Here is a 15666-nt window from a genome sequence, read left to right as displayed (position 1 = left end):
TCTTGTTTTTCCTATTCTGTTGTTTTCCTCTATTTCTTTGCATTGATCACTGAGGAAGGCTTTCTTATCTCTCCTTGCTATTCTTTGGAACTCTGCATTCAGATGCTTATATCTTTCCTTTTCTCCTTTGCTTTTTGCCTCTCTTCTTTTTACAGCTATTTGTAAGGCCTCCTCAGACAGCCATTTCTCTCTTTTGCATTTCTTTTCCATGGGGATGGTCTTGGTCCCTGTCTCCTGTACAATAGTAAGCAATACATATTATTTGCTCTGGGAAGAGAGAATCTTTCCCAAAGACAGGAAAAGATAAAAATAGGGACCAGTTAGAGAGAGAGTGTGGAGATAGCATTGGGCATCCAGAATAACTTTATTATATATCCAGAACTGGAAGTAAAGTTTGTCTAGTGTCATTAAACAGAGTTTGGAGTGATCCTGGTACCCAGGAGTATGAGAGAATAAGACTGAATCTGAGGGCCCCTCTTTTCAACAGATAGTAGTGAAAAAGTCTCACTACAAGGGAAGAAGAGTTGCTTTCTAGAAAGCAGATAAATAATGTCAAACAATACAGAGTGAAAATATATTGAATAAACATGACCATCGACTTTAGCCACAAGAAATTTACTGGTGTCTGGCGAGAGAGGGATTGTGACAGAAGTTTCCTGATAGTCAATGGATGAAAGAATGGGAGATGAAAAATATGAGAGCATGTGTATACCATTCAGAGGGCTTCCCAGGTGACTCAGTGGATAAAGAACCTGCCTACAATGTAGGAGATGCTGAAGATGCAGGTTCGATCCTTGGGTTGGGAAGATCCCGGAGGAGGGCATGGTAACCTACTTCAGTATTCTTGCCTGGGAAATCCCTTAGACAGAGGAGCCTGGTGGGCTACAGGTCATAAGGTCACACTGAAGAGACTGAGCACACTCGCCTGCATACTATCTGGAACTATCTTTCATTCAGTAGAGAAAGAGGAAAATTTTCATTCGTTAGAGAGCAATGCTGGGTTAGAGGGCATTGTAACTTTAAGGAGGAAACTTGAAATTATTTATATGTAGAAGGGAAAGAATCCATTAAAAGGAAGGGACACAGTTAGAAGGCAGGAGAAGGGAGGTAATTAGCAGAGGGAAATTGTGGTGAATAGCAGAGAAGATAATCCGAAGCTATGGTAGAAAGGTTAACTTTCATACATGAAAAAGCCAATTTGTCCATGAAAATGAAAAGGAATGGTGGATGGTGATGGCATGGAGTGAGATGTTCTGCCTATTGACCTTTATTATTTACTCATTTGTTTGGTTTTCTCTGAAGTATGAGACAAGCACTGCTGCATGGGATGTTGAAAGATATGGAACAGAAAGCTGAGGTAACTGGCAAAATAATTGAAATAGCTGCTGGGGTTATGTGAGAAGTACTTAATCGGGAACTTAGACAAAGTTAAGAAAAGCATGCAGGGAGTGGCTCTATTGTAGTTTCAGAGGAGGTAAAAAGTCTTCCTCAGAACCAGCAGGTCACATATCACCTTGAAAGTCAATGCAAATTTGATTGGATTCACCTGTTTCATTTATTAAACTCAATTTCACATTTTCAAACTCAATTTCACATTTTCTCCTATTTATTTAGTATTTGGTCTGGAAAAGATGATTCCTTGCTATTTATGCCTTTCAGGAACAGTGGGTGAGGCTAAACATGAAGATTAGAGGAATTAAAACAAATTAGACTGGGAGTGTTCTTATGCAGCTTATGGTCTCTCTGAAGGTAACTGGTAGGTTTATATAAATGGGGCCTTAACTTACAAAGATCGTTCCAAAATAAATTGAGCAGGTATAATAATTCACTGAAAATTGCTCCTGAGTTATTGCATGCTATTGCTGACCACAAAGAAAAACAAAAAAAATCCCCCAAATCTTCAAGTCAGCAACTTGTGGTTAATGTCCCCTTGCTTTATGCTCCTCTATTTAATTTTTTTTTTTTTCTGGTTGGCTCTCAGAAAGATATTAAACTTTTATGATTTTTTTCCAGATGATTCACGTTTTTTGTTTATGAAATGATTTTTTTTTGATGTTCTTGTTTAAATAGGAACAAATGAAAAGATGCTTGAAAAAGAATGTGTGTGTATTATTGATGAGGACAGTAACACAATTGAAAATGAACAGTTTCTATCACTCTTTATTTATATTACACCTTTCCTCAAGTGTTTCATTTTCATTGTTATCTTTATTCAGATCCTAACTATTATCTCTCTTCTTTAATATTTCAAATTATCTAACTGAGCTTTGATTTTTGGTGATAGGTGTGATGAGAAACATTATATGGAATTTGTTGTTAGCCAAGATAATTTAAAAAAAAGTTGTTTGAAACTTTATACTAAAGATTTGCAATGACTTTCTTTGACGAGCGCAGACATGATGATAGAGATTCTATTAACAAAGTATTTCATAATTAAGAACATTATAATTTGCTAACAGAGCTCACAACAGCTGCCTGTGGCATAAGACAATGTGCTTTTCCTCTCCCCACTGGGCCTAATTCCCTAGTAACCTTATTGAAAATGTGCATGGGCTACAAAACTAAAGATTAACTGTCCAGGGACCTGCTTCCTGGAGCTTATTTGAAGATTAAATCAAATGGCAGGCAATATATATTTGGTAAAACGGCTTTGTTGTAATTTTTTCCCCCATGTAGTGGTAAGTGTAATAGAATAAGATGACACTTTATAGCTGTTTTTCAAAAAAACTTAAAATATTCCTAAATGTGAAACAGTTTTATTCTCATGCTAAAATCAAAATGAATAATTTATTTCTTCACAACCAAAGCATCTTCTGCTTTTTGAACACGTAATAAAGAATCTCTAATTACAAATTATCCATAATTACAAATTGTTCAGCCTCTTAAAAGATGATTATTATTCATTATCTATTTATTTCATAACAAATGCCACTAAAGGTGTGAAAGATAAGTTTAAAATGCCAACTGAGATTTGCAATATTTTAATTAAATAGAAAGCAGTTCAAATATATATTTAAAAACAGAGCTTTTAGACTACACATTAGTAAATGGATTTCTACTTAACAAATCAGAGAAAGATGGATGAAGATGTTCTGCTTTTAAAAATACTGTATTTAGCATGCCTGTGCAGAGACACTGAAGTGTGATTTGTCCTCATAGCAGACATCTGAAGAACAAGTGACATTCTTACACAAAATCCATATTGGTGATGTATTTAATTACAGAGCTGATTGAAATTGACAGCTTTAGTGACCTGAGTTTGCACTTGTGGTGATTGATGTATGCTTCAACTCTGGTTACTTTTAAACCAATTCACATATTGCTCAATACTATAATATCATCCTGTCAAATTGCAAACTACATTTTTACAAGTATGGGGACTGGAAAGAGTGCATGTGTAATTAAAGGGAGAAAGAGATGAATTGTTTAAAAACACCTATGCAACTGTTAAACTGGGACCGCTGTCATTTGAAAGCAGAATGAAAGAAAATTCAATACACTCACTTGGGCATCTATGTTCCTAGAGTCATCTTTATTGCTAGAGAAATGTATTCCTGACTGTAATTCATGGTTAAGAAAGAAGTCTCAGAACTTTGGCGGATGTCTCTGAAGACTTGTTTTCTTAAGTATGATGTCAGCTTTTAGAAAAAAATGTGTGTGTGTTAGTCAATCAGTCGTGTCCAACTTTGTGACCCTATGGACTTTAGCCCGCCAGGTTCCTCGGTCCATTGAATTCTCCAGCCAAGAATACTAGAGTGGGTAGCCCATCCCTTCTCCAGGGTTATCTTCCCCTCCCAGGAATCAAATTGGGGTCTCCTGAATTGCAGGCAGATTCTTTACCAACTGAGCTACCAGGGAAGCCCCTAACCAGAGAAAGGTGATGATAAATTCCCCTCCTGTACTTGCTGCCTCAGAATTTATGCTCACTATTTAATTCTTCACATAACAACTCATCTTTTAAAACAATGTTCCAGTTCATCCCATTTATAAACCTATGTTTTCTTTTCCATTGGATTTCATTCTTTAGAATATCATGAAATGATATCACTGCATGACAGAAAAATTGCAGGAGATAGCTAAAAGTTAAATATTAAACACTTTGTATATTTTAACTGTTCTCATACCAAGGTTGAATATGTTTCTACTTTAACTCTTCTGGTCACCTTATTTTGAGGGTTAAATTTCTGTTTTTCTTTTTAAGAATATGTTTCATGTTCCCTGCTTCTCTTATTGTCTCCTGTTCTTTTTTTCCATAGTGAAATACCATTGAAAATGCAAGAATTCAGGATAATAATTATATATAGCACATAAGCATTATTTTTTCTTCCAGCCCTCTCTCATTAATTTTCTGATTGCTTATCATGACTTAAAATCAACTCATGAACAAATCAAATTTAAAATAGTAGAGTGCATGAAAATGTATATTTCCATTTCTTCCTCAAACTTCCCCACTCCTCACAGAAAATATTGAAATAAAAAGAATGATATAAACTTTAAAGGACAGAAAAAACCAGTAGAAAGGTCAGAAGTTGGGAGATACCAACAATTTTTTTAGAAGATGGGGAAAAAAGAATCAAAACAAGTGAAACTAAAGAATGTGTAAGAAGTAGATACCAACAAAAGCGATGCAGATTTAGTTCACGGATCCCTAAAAGTGTTTAGGAATTGAAGCCACCAGGATCTGTGGAAAGTAGACAAGTAGGTTGTCAAGCAGGGTCTTATTTATGAAATGAGGCGTTTATGCAGAAAAAAAGACTTAATACAGGAGTTTAGTTTCTTACATAATTATTAGAAAAGGTGGTGAATCAGATTTTAGATTGGCCTTACAGGAAAAACCGAAAGAACACAAAAAAGTAGAAACCCTAATGGAACAACATGGGAAGTAGCTATGGAGTTGTGAGCTCAGGAACATACCTCTTTTTTTCCCCTTTTTTTAAAACATATTGTCATCTTGACTCATCTACCTTGGATTTAGGAAGCTGGAAAACAAGCAATGGGATGCTGCTGCATAGAACTCTCCTTTTCCAGGAACTTGAAAATCAGAAGAAATTGCCAAAAAAATCAGAAAAATGACATCTGCCTCATTCTTGCCTTCTAAACTACATGCATCTAATTTCTGGTCAGAACCAATTCACGGAGAGAGCTGAAGCAGGAGGATGATGTAAAGAAGTAGCCAATCCATATTGTCTCCAAGACTGAGGAGGCAGAGAAATTTTTTTACAAAAGATTGAAAACTGAATAGATTTTAGAGACCATTAACATCACAAATTTTCCCTCCCCATTATATGCATACAGATGATTATCCATTGTATACTCAAACAAGAGAAAGACTGTTTGTTTCTCTAGAGCAATGGACCTCAAATCTAGAGATTTGAGGTCAACATGCACAAAGAATAGCAGGTTAGTTCTCACACTGAAAACAGAGAAATCCTCTATAGTGAATGGTGAGACTCCCAATCTTCTCTTACAAACAAAAAATAAAGGAAAAACAAGATTAAAAGTGGTAATAATCTGAGTTGCATCAGACTTTTCAACTTTATACCTCCTATAGCTTTGTCTCAGCAAAACAGCAGAGAATGAGTTTCAATAAATTAAAAGTGCAATCCAAAGAATAAGAAGTTATGGAATTCAGAAAACATAAGGGACCTGAAGGAATGCTCTTTAAGAAACACCATAATAAGAACTTTCCAGGGCTTCCCTGGTGGCTCAGAGGACAAGAATGTGCCTCCAATGCAGGAGACCCAGGTTTGATCCCTGGGTGGGGAAGATCCCCTGGAGTAGGAAATGGCAAGCCACCCCAGTATTCTTGCCTGGGAAATTCCACGAAAGGAGGAGCCTGGCCATCCACAGTCCATGGGTCTGCAAAGAGTCAGACACAAGTGAGTGTCTCACACACTTACATAGGAGCTTTCCATGAGTTCCAGCTAGCCTGGAGAGTAGTGAAGTCAGACTGGAACAGAAAGGCTGAACACCTGCATTGTATCAGAAAAAGGAAAGGATGAAAGAGAGAGCGATAGAAGAAGGAAGGAGGGAAGGGAGGGAGAAAGAAAGGAAAGAAGGTAGGAGGGGGAGGGAAAGAGAAGGAGAAGGAGGTAAAAAGAGGGAGAAGAAGGAAGAGAAGTGAGGAAAAAAAAGTGAGAGATACCCTAATGTGATGGAAAATATTAAAGTTGGTTCTGCTATTCTGAATATCAGCATATTGGGCTAAATTAATCAGAGGTACATAGAAAATACAAGTCAAATAAGAATAGATTTTTAATTTCAGGGGAAACTAAATGTGACTTTATACACACACACACACACACACACACAAATAATAAGGCTTTATGTCTTAAAGTAGTGAATAACACTAATTATATAAAGCTTAAATATTGATTCAACAAAATAGCAATTTTGTCTAATACTGAGAAGATCTGGGGAAGAAACTGCATAGACATAAAACTGTTAAATTTGAACTCACTTGGATGTTATTTCAAAACATTTGAGATTAAAATTTGTAGGAAAAATAGTAGTTGTGTTGTTTAGATATACATAAAGCAATGCAAATAGTAAAGATTAAAGATTATTCTGTCTTGAAGGAGGCTGTGGTGAGAAAGTGTAACAGAGGAAGTGATCCTTTGTTTCAAACCTTTAAAATCATTGAATTTTAAAAACATCAGAGTGTTACTTAGATTAAATTTTAATTATATAGAAATAATTATATAAATTTATTAAAACAGCTGAATAATACAGAAATGTATAAAAGAGATAAAAAATCACTCAGCAATAATTACTAACATGCTGGCAAACATTTTAAAGCTTCTTCAGTGTGGATACCTTTATGCATATATTTTTATATTTTATCATTTAATAGCTTTAAAAATGTCTTTCATACATCACAAAGTATTATACAGAAATATTATATAAACTTCTCCTGTTGCTGTTGTTGAGTCACTCAGTCATCAACTCTTTGCAACCCCATGGCATGCCCAGGCTTCCCAGTCCTGCACAGTCTCCCAGAGTTTGCTCAGATTCATGTCCACTGAGTCAGTGATATCAATCAGTGCATCTCCTATATAGACTTGTCCCGTATATTTAGGTTATTCCCACTTTTAATCATCATAAGTAAGGGAAAAATCATTATCCCTTTATTCAAACAACTTTTCCAAAATAGTCCTTAGATTTTCTTCATTACAGTTATGATAAACTTTCTAATTATGTTCTTATTTATATTAAGACAGTGTTTTTAGAGAAGTTATAGATTTAGAGAAAATTCAAGAAAACAGATTTCCCATATATATATATGGCCTTCTCCATTAGCCACATCTCCCACTATTTGTTACAACCAGTGAACTTCCAGTAACACAGCATGGTCACCCAAACTATATAGTTTACGTTAGAATTCACTCTTCATATATATATATAATAATTTAATTTTAATATCATATTAATGTAATAAAAATTTTATTTATTTATTTATTTTTGACTGTACTGGATCTTCATTGCTGCACAGGCTTTTCTCTAGTTGCAGCAAGCAGGGGCTACAGTTCATTACACTTCATCAGCTTCTCACTGCGGTGGCTTCTCTTGTTGCAGAGACTAGGTTCTAATGCACGTGGGCTTCAGTAGTTGTGGCATGTGGGCTCAGTAATTGCCGTTGCATGGGCTTAATTACTTTTCAGTATGTGGGATTTTCCCAGACCAGGGATCAAACCCATGTCGCCTACACTGGCAGGGGAATTCTTTACCACTAAGCCAGCAGAGAAGCCCTAGAATTCACTTTAATGTTACATATCTTATAAATTTGGACAAATGTATAATGGTGTATGATCACAATTATGGAATAATTACATAATTATAGATCATAATTACAATCGTGTGGGGCCACTCAAGATGGGCGGGTCATGGTGGAAAAGTGACAGAATGTGGTCCACTGGAGAAAGGAATGGCAAACCACTTCAGTATTCTTGCATTGAGAACCCTATGAACAGTATGAAAAGGCAAAAAGATAGGACACTGAAAGATGAACTCCCCAGGTCAGTAGGTGCCCAATATGCTATTGGAGATCAGGGGAGAAATAACTCCAGAAAGAATGAAGGGATGGAGTCAAAGCAAAAACAACACCCATTTGAGGATGAGACTGGTGATAGAAGCAAGTTTCAATGCTGTAAAGAGCAATATTGCATAGGAACCTGGAATGTTAGGTCCATGAATCAAGGCAAATTGGAAGTGGTCAAACAGGAGATGGCAAGAGTGAACATCGACACTCGAGGAATAAGTGAACTAAGATGGACAGGAATGGGTGAATTTAACTCAGATGACCATTATATCTACTACTCTGGGAAAGAATCCCTTAGAAGAAATGGAGTAGCCATCATAGTCAACAAAAGTGTCCAATATGCAATCTCAAAAACAATAGAATGATCTCTATTCGTTTCCAAGGCAAACCATTCAATATCATGGTAATCCAAGTCTATGCCCTAACCAGTAATACTGAAGAAGCTGAAGTTGAACGGTTCTATGAAGACCTACAAGACCTTCTAGAACTAACACCCAAAAAGATGTCCTTTTCATTACAGGGGACTGGAATGCAAAAGTAGGAAGTCAAGAAACACCTGGAGTAACAGGCAAATTTGGCCTTGGAGTACAGAATGAAGCAGGGCAAAGGCTAATAGAGTTTTGCAAAGAGAATGCACTGGTCATAGTAAAACCCTCTTCCAACAACAGAAGAGAAGACTCTGCATATGGACATCACCAGATGGTCAACACCAAAATAGGATTGATTATATTCTTTGCAGCCAAAAATGGAGAAGCTCTATACAGTCAGCAAAAAGAAGACCGGGAGCTGATTGTGGCTCAGATGATGAACTCCTTATCACCAAATTCAGACTTAAATTGAAGAAAGTGGAGAAAACCACTAGACCATTCAGGTATGACCTAAATCAAATCCCTGATGACTATACAGTGGAAGTGAGAAATAAATTTAAGGGACTAGATCTGATCGAGTGCCTGATGAACTATGGACAGACTTTCATGACATTGTACAGGAGACAGGAATCAAGACCATCCCCAAGAAAAAGAAATGCAAAAGAGCAAAATGGCTGTCTGAGGAGGCCTTACAAAGAGCTGCAAAAAGAAGAGAAGTGAAAAGCAAAGGAGAAAAGGAAAGATATACCCATTTGAATGCAGAGTTCCACAGAATACCAAGGAGACATAAGAAGGCCTTCCTCAGAGATCAATGCAAAGAAATAGAGGAAAACAATAAAATGGGAAAGATTAGAGATCTCTTCAAGAACATTAGAGATACCAAAGGAACATTTGTTGCAAAGATGGGCTCGATAAGGACATAAATGGTAGGGACCTAACAGAAGCAGAAAATATTAAGAAGAGGTGGCAGGAATACACAGAAGAACTGTACAAAAAAGATCTTCATGACCCAGATAATCATGATGGTGTGATCACTCACCTAAAGACAGACATCCTGGAATGTGAAGTCAAGTGGGCCTTAGGAAGCATCACTATGAACAAAGCTAGTGGAGGTGATGGAATTCCAGTTGAGCTCTTTCAAATCCTGAAAGATGATGCTGTGAAAGTGCTGCACTCAATAAGCCAACAAATCTGGAAAACTCAGCAGTGGCCACAGGACTGGAAAAGGTCAGTCTTCATTCCAATCCCAAAGAAAGGCAATGCCAAAGAATGTTCAAACTACCGCACAATTGCACTCATCTCACATGCTAGTAAAGTCATGCTCAAAATTCTCCAAGCCAGGCTTCAGCAATATGTGAACCGTGAACTCCCAGATGTTCAAGCAGGTTTTAGAAAAGGCAGAGGCACCAGAGATCAAATTGCCAACATCCGCTGGATCATCGAAAAGCAAGAGAGTTCCAGAAAAGCATCTATTTCTGCTTATTGACTATGCCAAAGCCTTTGACTGTGTGGATCACAATAAGCTGTGGAACATTCTGAAAGAGATGGGAATCCCAGACCACCTGACCTGCCTCTTGAGAAACCTGTATGCAGGTCAGGAAGCAACAGTTAGAACTGGACATGGAACAACAGACTGGTTCCAAATAGGAAAAGGAGTATGTCAAGTCTGTATATTGTCACCCTGCTTATTTAACTTCTATGTAGAGTACATCATGAGGAACGCTGGGCTGGAGGAAGCACAAGCTGGAATCAAGATTGCTGGAAGAAATATCAATAACCTCAGATATGCAGATGACACCACCATTATGGCAGAAAGTGAAGAAGAACTAAAGAGCCTCTTGATGAAAATGAAAGAGGTGAGTGCAAGGTTGTCTTAAAGCTCAACATTCAGAAAACAAAGATCATGGCATCTGGTCCCATCACTTCATGGGAAATAGATGGGGAAACAGTGGAAACAGTGTCAGACTTTATTTTTTGGGGCTCCAAAATCACCGCAGATGCTGATTGCAGCCATGAAATTAAAAGACGCTTGCTTCTTGGAAGGAAAGTTATGACCAACCTAGACAGCACATTAAAAAGCAGATACATTACTTTGTCAACAAAGGTCCATCTAGTCAAGGCTATGGTTTTTCCAGTAGTCATGATGAATGTGAGAGTTGGACTATAAAGAAAGCTGAATGCTGAAGAATTGATGCTTTTGAACTGTGGTGCTGGAGAAGACTATTGAGAGTCCCTCAGACTGCAAGGAGATCCAGCTAGTCCATCCTAAAGGAGATCAGTCCTGGGTGTTCATTGGAAGGACTGATGCTGAAGCTGAAACTCCAATACTTTGGTCACTTGATGGGAAGAGCTGACTCATTTGAAAAGACCCTGATGCTGGGAAAGATTGAAGGCTGGAGAAGTAGGGGATGACAGAGGATGAGATAGTTGGATGGCATCACTGACTCAGTGGACATGGGTTTGGGTGGACCCTGGGAGCTGGTGATGGACAGGGAAGCCTGGCGTGCTGCAGTTCATGGGGTCGCAAAGAGTCAGACACGACTGAGCAACTGAAATGAACTGAATGGATCATAATTATAGAATGTTTTCAGAGCCCTGACAATCTTTGCTTCACCGTTTGATCTTTCTCTCATTTCAAGAAACATCGATCACTGATATTTTTACTCTCTTCATGGTGGTGGTGGTGGTTTAGTCACTAAGTTGTGTCTGACTCATTGCAACCCCAGGTTCCTCTGGTCATGGGGTTTTCCAGGCAGGAATGCTGGAGTGACTTGCCATTTCCAACTCCAGGCGATCCTCCCGACTTAGGGATCGAACCCAGGTCTCCTGCATTACAGGTGGATTCTTTGTCACTGAGCCACCAGGGAGGCCCACTTTCTTCATAGTTTTGCCTTTCTCTGAATGGTGGGACAAAATGGCTAGAAGGGGCTGGTATTTCCCTTCCTCTCAGTCATTTTGGCTCTTATCCTGGCAAGTTAATGCCTGATTAACTAGTTTCCCCTAATGGCAGACTTATTAAGAATAGAATGATTTTGTTTATTCCAAAGTAGTTATTTGTCTTTTTATCCCTGCTGAAAGTACAAGAGGATTTTTCTCTAATATTTAGTGTGTGAATCTATTGAGACCCTCTAGGTAAATCACAAAGTATTGTGGTGTCCCTCTTCTGACTGGGTCCCCCTGTATTTTTTAGCTCTTAGACTTGGCCACACTGAGCCTTCTGTATTTCATTTCAATTACAGTTCAGATTTTCCTACCTAGAATTGGTTTCTGTGGTGCTTTCTGAGTCTACTTTGAGGACTCCCTGTCTATCTTTCCAATCTTGAGAGCAGCGGTTTGTTTTGTGTTTTCTTTGTTATTCTGGAACCAAGGAGATTTGTTGATTTTAAAGTTTGTTCAGATTTTTACTTTAGTTATGATGGAGTGGTGATGTCTAAGCTTCTTACTTTGGAACAGAAAATTGGACTCTCATGATATTTTAAATTGCCAAACCATCTGGAATTTTTTTCCCCAAATGTGAGGTGTAGCAATAATTTCACTCATTTACAAATAATTAAGATTTCATAATGATATTTGAATGATTCACATCTCCCTGCTACTTTTGAATTCTTTTCTTCTAAGGTAAATATTTGCATATCCTTGGGTATGTTTTTGCTTATAATGAGAGTTTTACTTTTGTTTTCTTCTTTACTTTCTGTCTCATTTGCCTATCTATTTATCCACTTATCTGTTGTCTACCTATATCTAATCTGTTTATTTATTTAATTTTGCCTTATAATCAAAAACCTTCAGCCAAGTGTTAAAATATTGGCAATGTGTGTACATCAATTTTTCTCAAGTTCAGAGTATAAACTTACAAGATTTTACTATTAGGACAAAACTATTCTAAAAAGCAAAATCTTATGAGCTTTCTTATTTAGAATTTTTGTAGAAATAATATATCAAATTAATAAAATTTTCCTTTGTTCCTTCTTTGCTTTGACTAGTATGAATAGATATTAAATTTTTTCACTTGCCCTTTCAACACCAATTAAGAGAATCATTATTTTATTCTCTTTAACTCTTAACATAGCAGATGATACTGTTTTTCAGTTGATAAACCAACCTAACTTTCCTCAGTTTGGTCATAGTACTTAAGCATTTTTATATATCATTAGATCAATATGCTAATATTATAGTCATTAGCTTACATTTTTTCTTTTTCTTGATATCCTTGTAAAGTTGGTATCAAGATCATCTGGGCTTCATAAAATGATTTTGAAAGGGTTTCTTCTTTCTCTGTTCTTTAGAAGATCTTATGCTCCTTTGGTGGAAAAGGAAATGGCAACCCACTTCAGTACTCTTGCCTGGAAAATCCCATGGATGGTAGGCTACAATCCGTGGGGTCGCCAAGAGTCGGACACGACTGAATGACTTCACTTTCACTTTCGTGCTCCTTTGGTATAATTTCTTCATTAAGCATTTAGAAGAATTCATTGCTAAATCAACTGCATCTGGAGATTACATTGATTGAAATTTTTATTTTTCATTCATTTTCTTTAACATTTTGTTACAGAGTCATTCAGACGTCTTCTTTCTTCAGAAGTTCTACTTGTTTTTGCCTAGAAATTTGTACATTTTGTTCAGTTTTTCAAATCATTAAATGCATTTCATAAAAGTCCTCTCATTATTACATTTATTGCTATAGTGTCTATAATATTTGTATTGATACCCATTTTTCCATCTGTGATATTTTATATGTGTTCCTCATTTTCTCTCTTGATTTCTTTTCTTATTTTCTGTGTGGTCAGTCTTGAGAAGAATATGTCAGGTTTATTAGTTTTTAAAATGTCAACTCTTATTCATTTTCTCTATCATAATTTTCTTATTTAGTTTATTGTCTTATGTTTATTATTAATATTTTCCTCCATCTTATTTCCTTTAGTTCAGACTGCAATTCTAACTTTCTGAAAGATGCTTTCATCTTTAATTTAAATTTATTACAACATTTCTAGTATATTTATTTAAAGCTATTAATTTCTTTTAAAATTTTTATAGCTGAATCTCACAAGTTTTTATATGCTATATTGTTATTAAATTTAGTTCAGCTTTTTTTAGTTCCATTTTTATTTCTTTTTGACTGATGAATATTTAGTTGAAATTCTTTTTAAAACCTTTTATTGGAATAGAATTGATTTACAATATTGTGTTAGTTTCCGTAAGGTGAATCTATTATACAAATACATATATCCACTCTTTTTATTAGATTCTTTTCCCATATAAGCCATTACAAGAGTGCTGGGTGGAGTTTCCTGTGCTATTTTTCTGTACATCTAATATCCCTTGAAATTTACCCATGTGGTTACTCTTTCTGTTGCTCTTTATTCCTTAAGTAATCTACTGTTTTTCAATAGGATCCTGTTAAGATTTTTAAACTTGTCTTTTATTTCAAAAATTACACTATAAGTTATAGTTTTGTCATCTTGGTTGGAGACTATTAAATTTTTGAATTTGTGACTCATTATTGGTAACTCATCGGTAAAAGAATCTGCCTGCAAAGAAGGAAGAACATCCATGAATTTGATCCCTGGGTCCGGAAAAGGAAATGGCAACCCTTTCAAATATCTTGCCTGGGAAATCTCATGGACAGAGGAGACTGGTGGCTTACAGTCCATGGGGTTGCAAAGAATCGGGCATGACTGAGTGACTAAACCACCACCATTTTTATTCAACAACAGTTTTTAGATACTGGAAGTTAAACAACAGAGGTCAGTGATCCTAGAAATAAAGAATGACTTGAGATAAGCCCTGCCTTTGTCCTAGGTTATGGCCTAGAGAGATATTACAAGCTATGATGCACAGAGAAGAACCTCAAACACAACCCAGTCATCTCCTCCAGTCAAGAAGCCGGAATTTGAGTGGGTAGCTAGTCTCATGGACACTGAGAATGTTTCAACAGAAGTCTTCACCTTTGTTTGGAGACTATCAAAGCATAGAGGCCACATGGATCTAATTATCATTAAACAGTATTTATTAACTACAATGTTCTTGATGACAGAGAAATGATTTACTACACAGTACAGTCCTAGGTAAGATCAGGTAAAGTATAGGAAGAACTATATGGGACCGACTTGATATCAGTTATGCTAATAGCCACCCACTCATTTGCTGCTTCCTTCAGTAGAATTTAAGCTCCAGATAAGGAAGAACATTTTTCTCCTTATCATTGAACTCTCTGTTAATCAGGACCAAGTCAATGGTCAATAAACATTTTTAAATGTATAAATAAATATAAAATAAATAAATATAGGACCTTGGGAGAATTAATCATCCTCCATCAGTTCAGTTCAGTTCAGTTCAGTCGCTCAGTTGTGTCCGACTCTTTGCGACCCCATGAATCACAGCACGCCAGGCCTCCCTGTCCATCACCAACTCTCAGAGTTCACTCAAACTCAGGTCCATCGAGTCGGTGATGCCATCCAGCCATCTCATTCTCTGTCGTCCCCTTCTCCTCCCGCCCCCAATCACTCCCAGCATCAGAGTCTTTTCCAGTGAGCCAACTCGTCGCATGAGGTGGACAAAGTATTGCAGTTTCAGCTTAGCGTCAGTCCTTCCAATGAACACCCAGGATCGATCTCCCCTAGAATGGACTGGTTGGATCTCCTTGCAGTCCAAGGGACTCTCAAGAATCTTCTCCAGCACCACAGTTCAAAAGCATCAATCCTTCGGCATTCAGCTTTCTTCACAGTCCAACTCTCACATCCATAAATGACCATGGGAAAAACCATAGCCTTGACTAGACAGATCTTTGTTGGCAAAGTAATGTGTCTGCTTTTCAATATACTATCTAGGTTTGTCATAACTTTCCTTCCAAGGAGTAAGTGTCTTCTAATTTCATGGCTGCAGTCAGCATCTGCAGGGATTTTGGAGCCCAGAAAAATAAAGTCTGACACTGTTTCCACTGTTTTTCCATCTATTTCCCATGAAGTGATGGGACCAGATGCCATGATCTTTGTTTTCTGAATGTTGAGCTTCAAGCCAACCTTTTCACTCTCCTCTTTCACTTTCATCAAGAGGCTTTTGAGTTCCTCTTCACTTTCTGCCATAAGGGTGGTGTCATCTGCATATCTGAGCTTATTGATATTTCTCTCGGCAATCTTGATTCCAGCTTGTGCTTCTTCCAGCCCAGTGTTCCTCATGATGTACTCTGCATAGAAGTTAAATAAGTAGGGTGACAATATACATCCTTGACATACTCCTTTTCTTATTTGGAAACAGTCTGTT

The sequence above is a fragment of the Moschus berezovskii genome, chromosome 6 (assembly GCF_049115385.1).
Source record: "Moschus berezovskii isolate FMDL1 chromosome 6, NW_MosBer_1.0, whole genome shotgun sequence".
Classification (NCBI taxonomy): Eukaryota; Metazoa; Chordata; class Mammalia; order Artiodactyla; family Moschidae; genus Moschus; species Moschus berezovskii.
Note: the sequence above shows the minus strand (reverse complement) of the source record.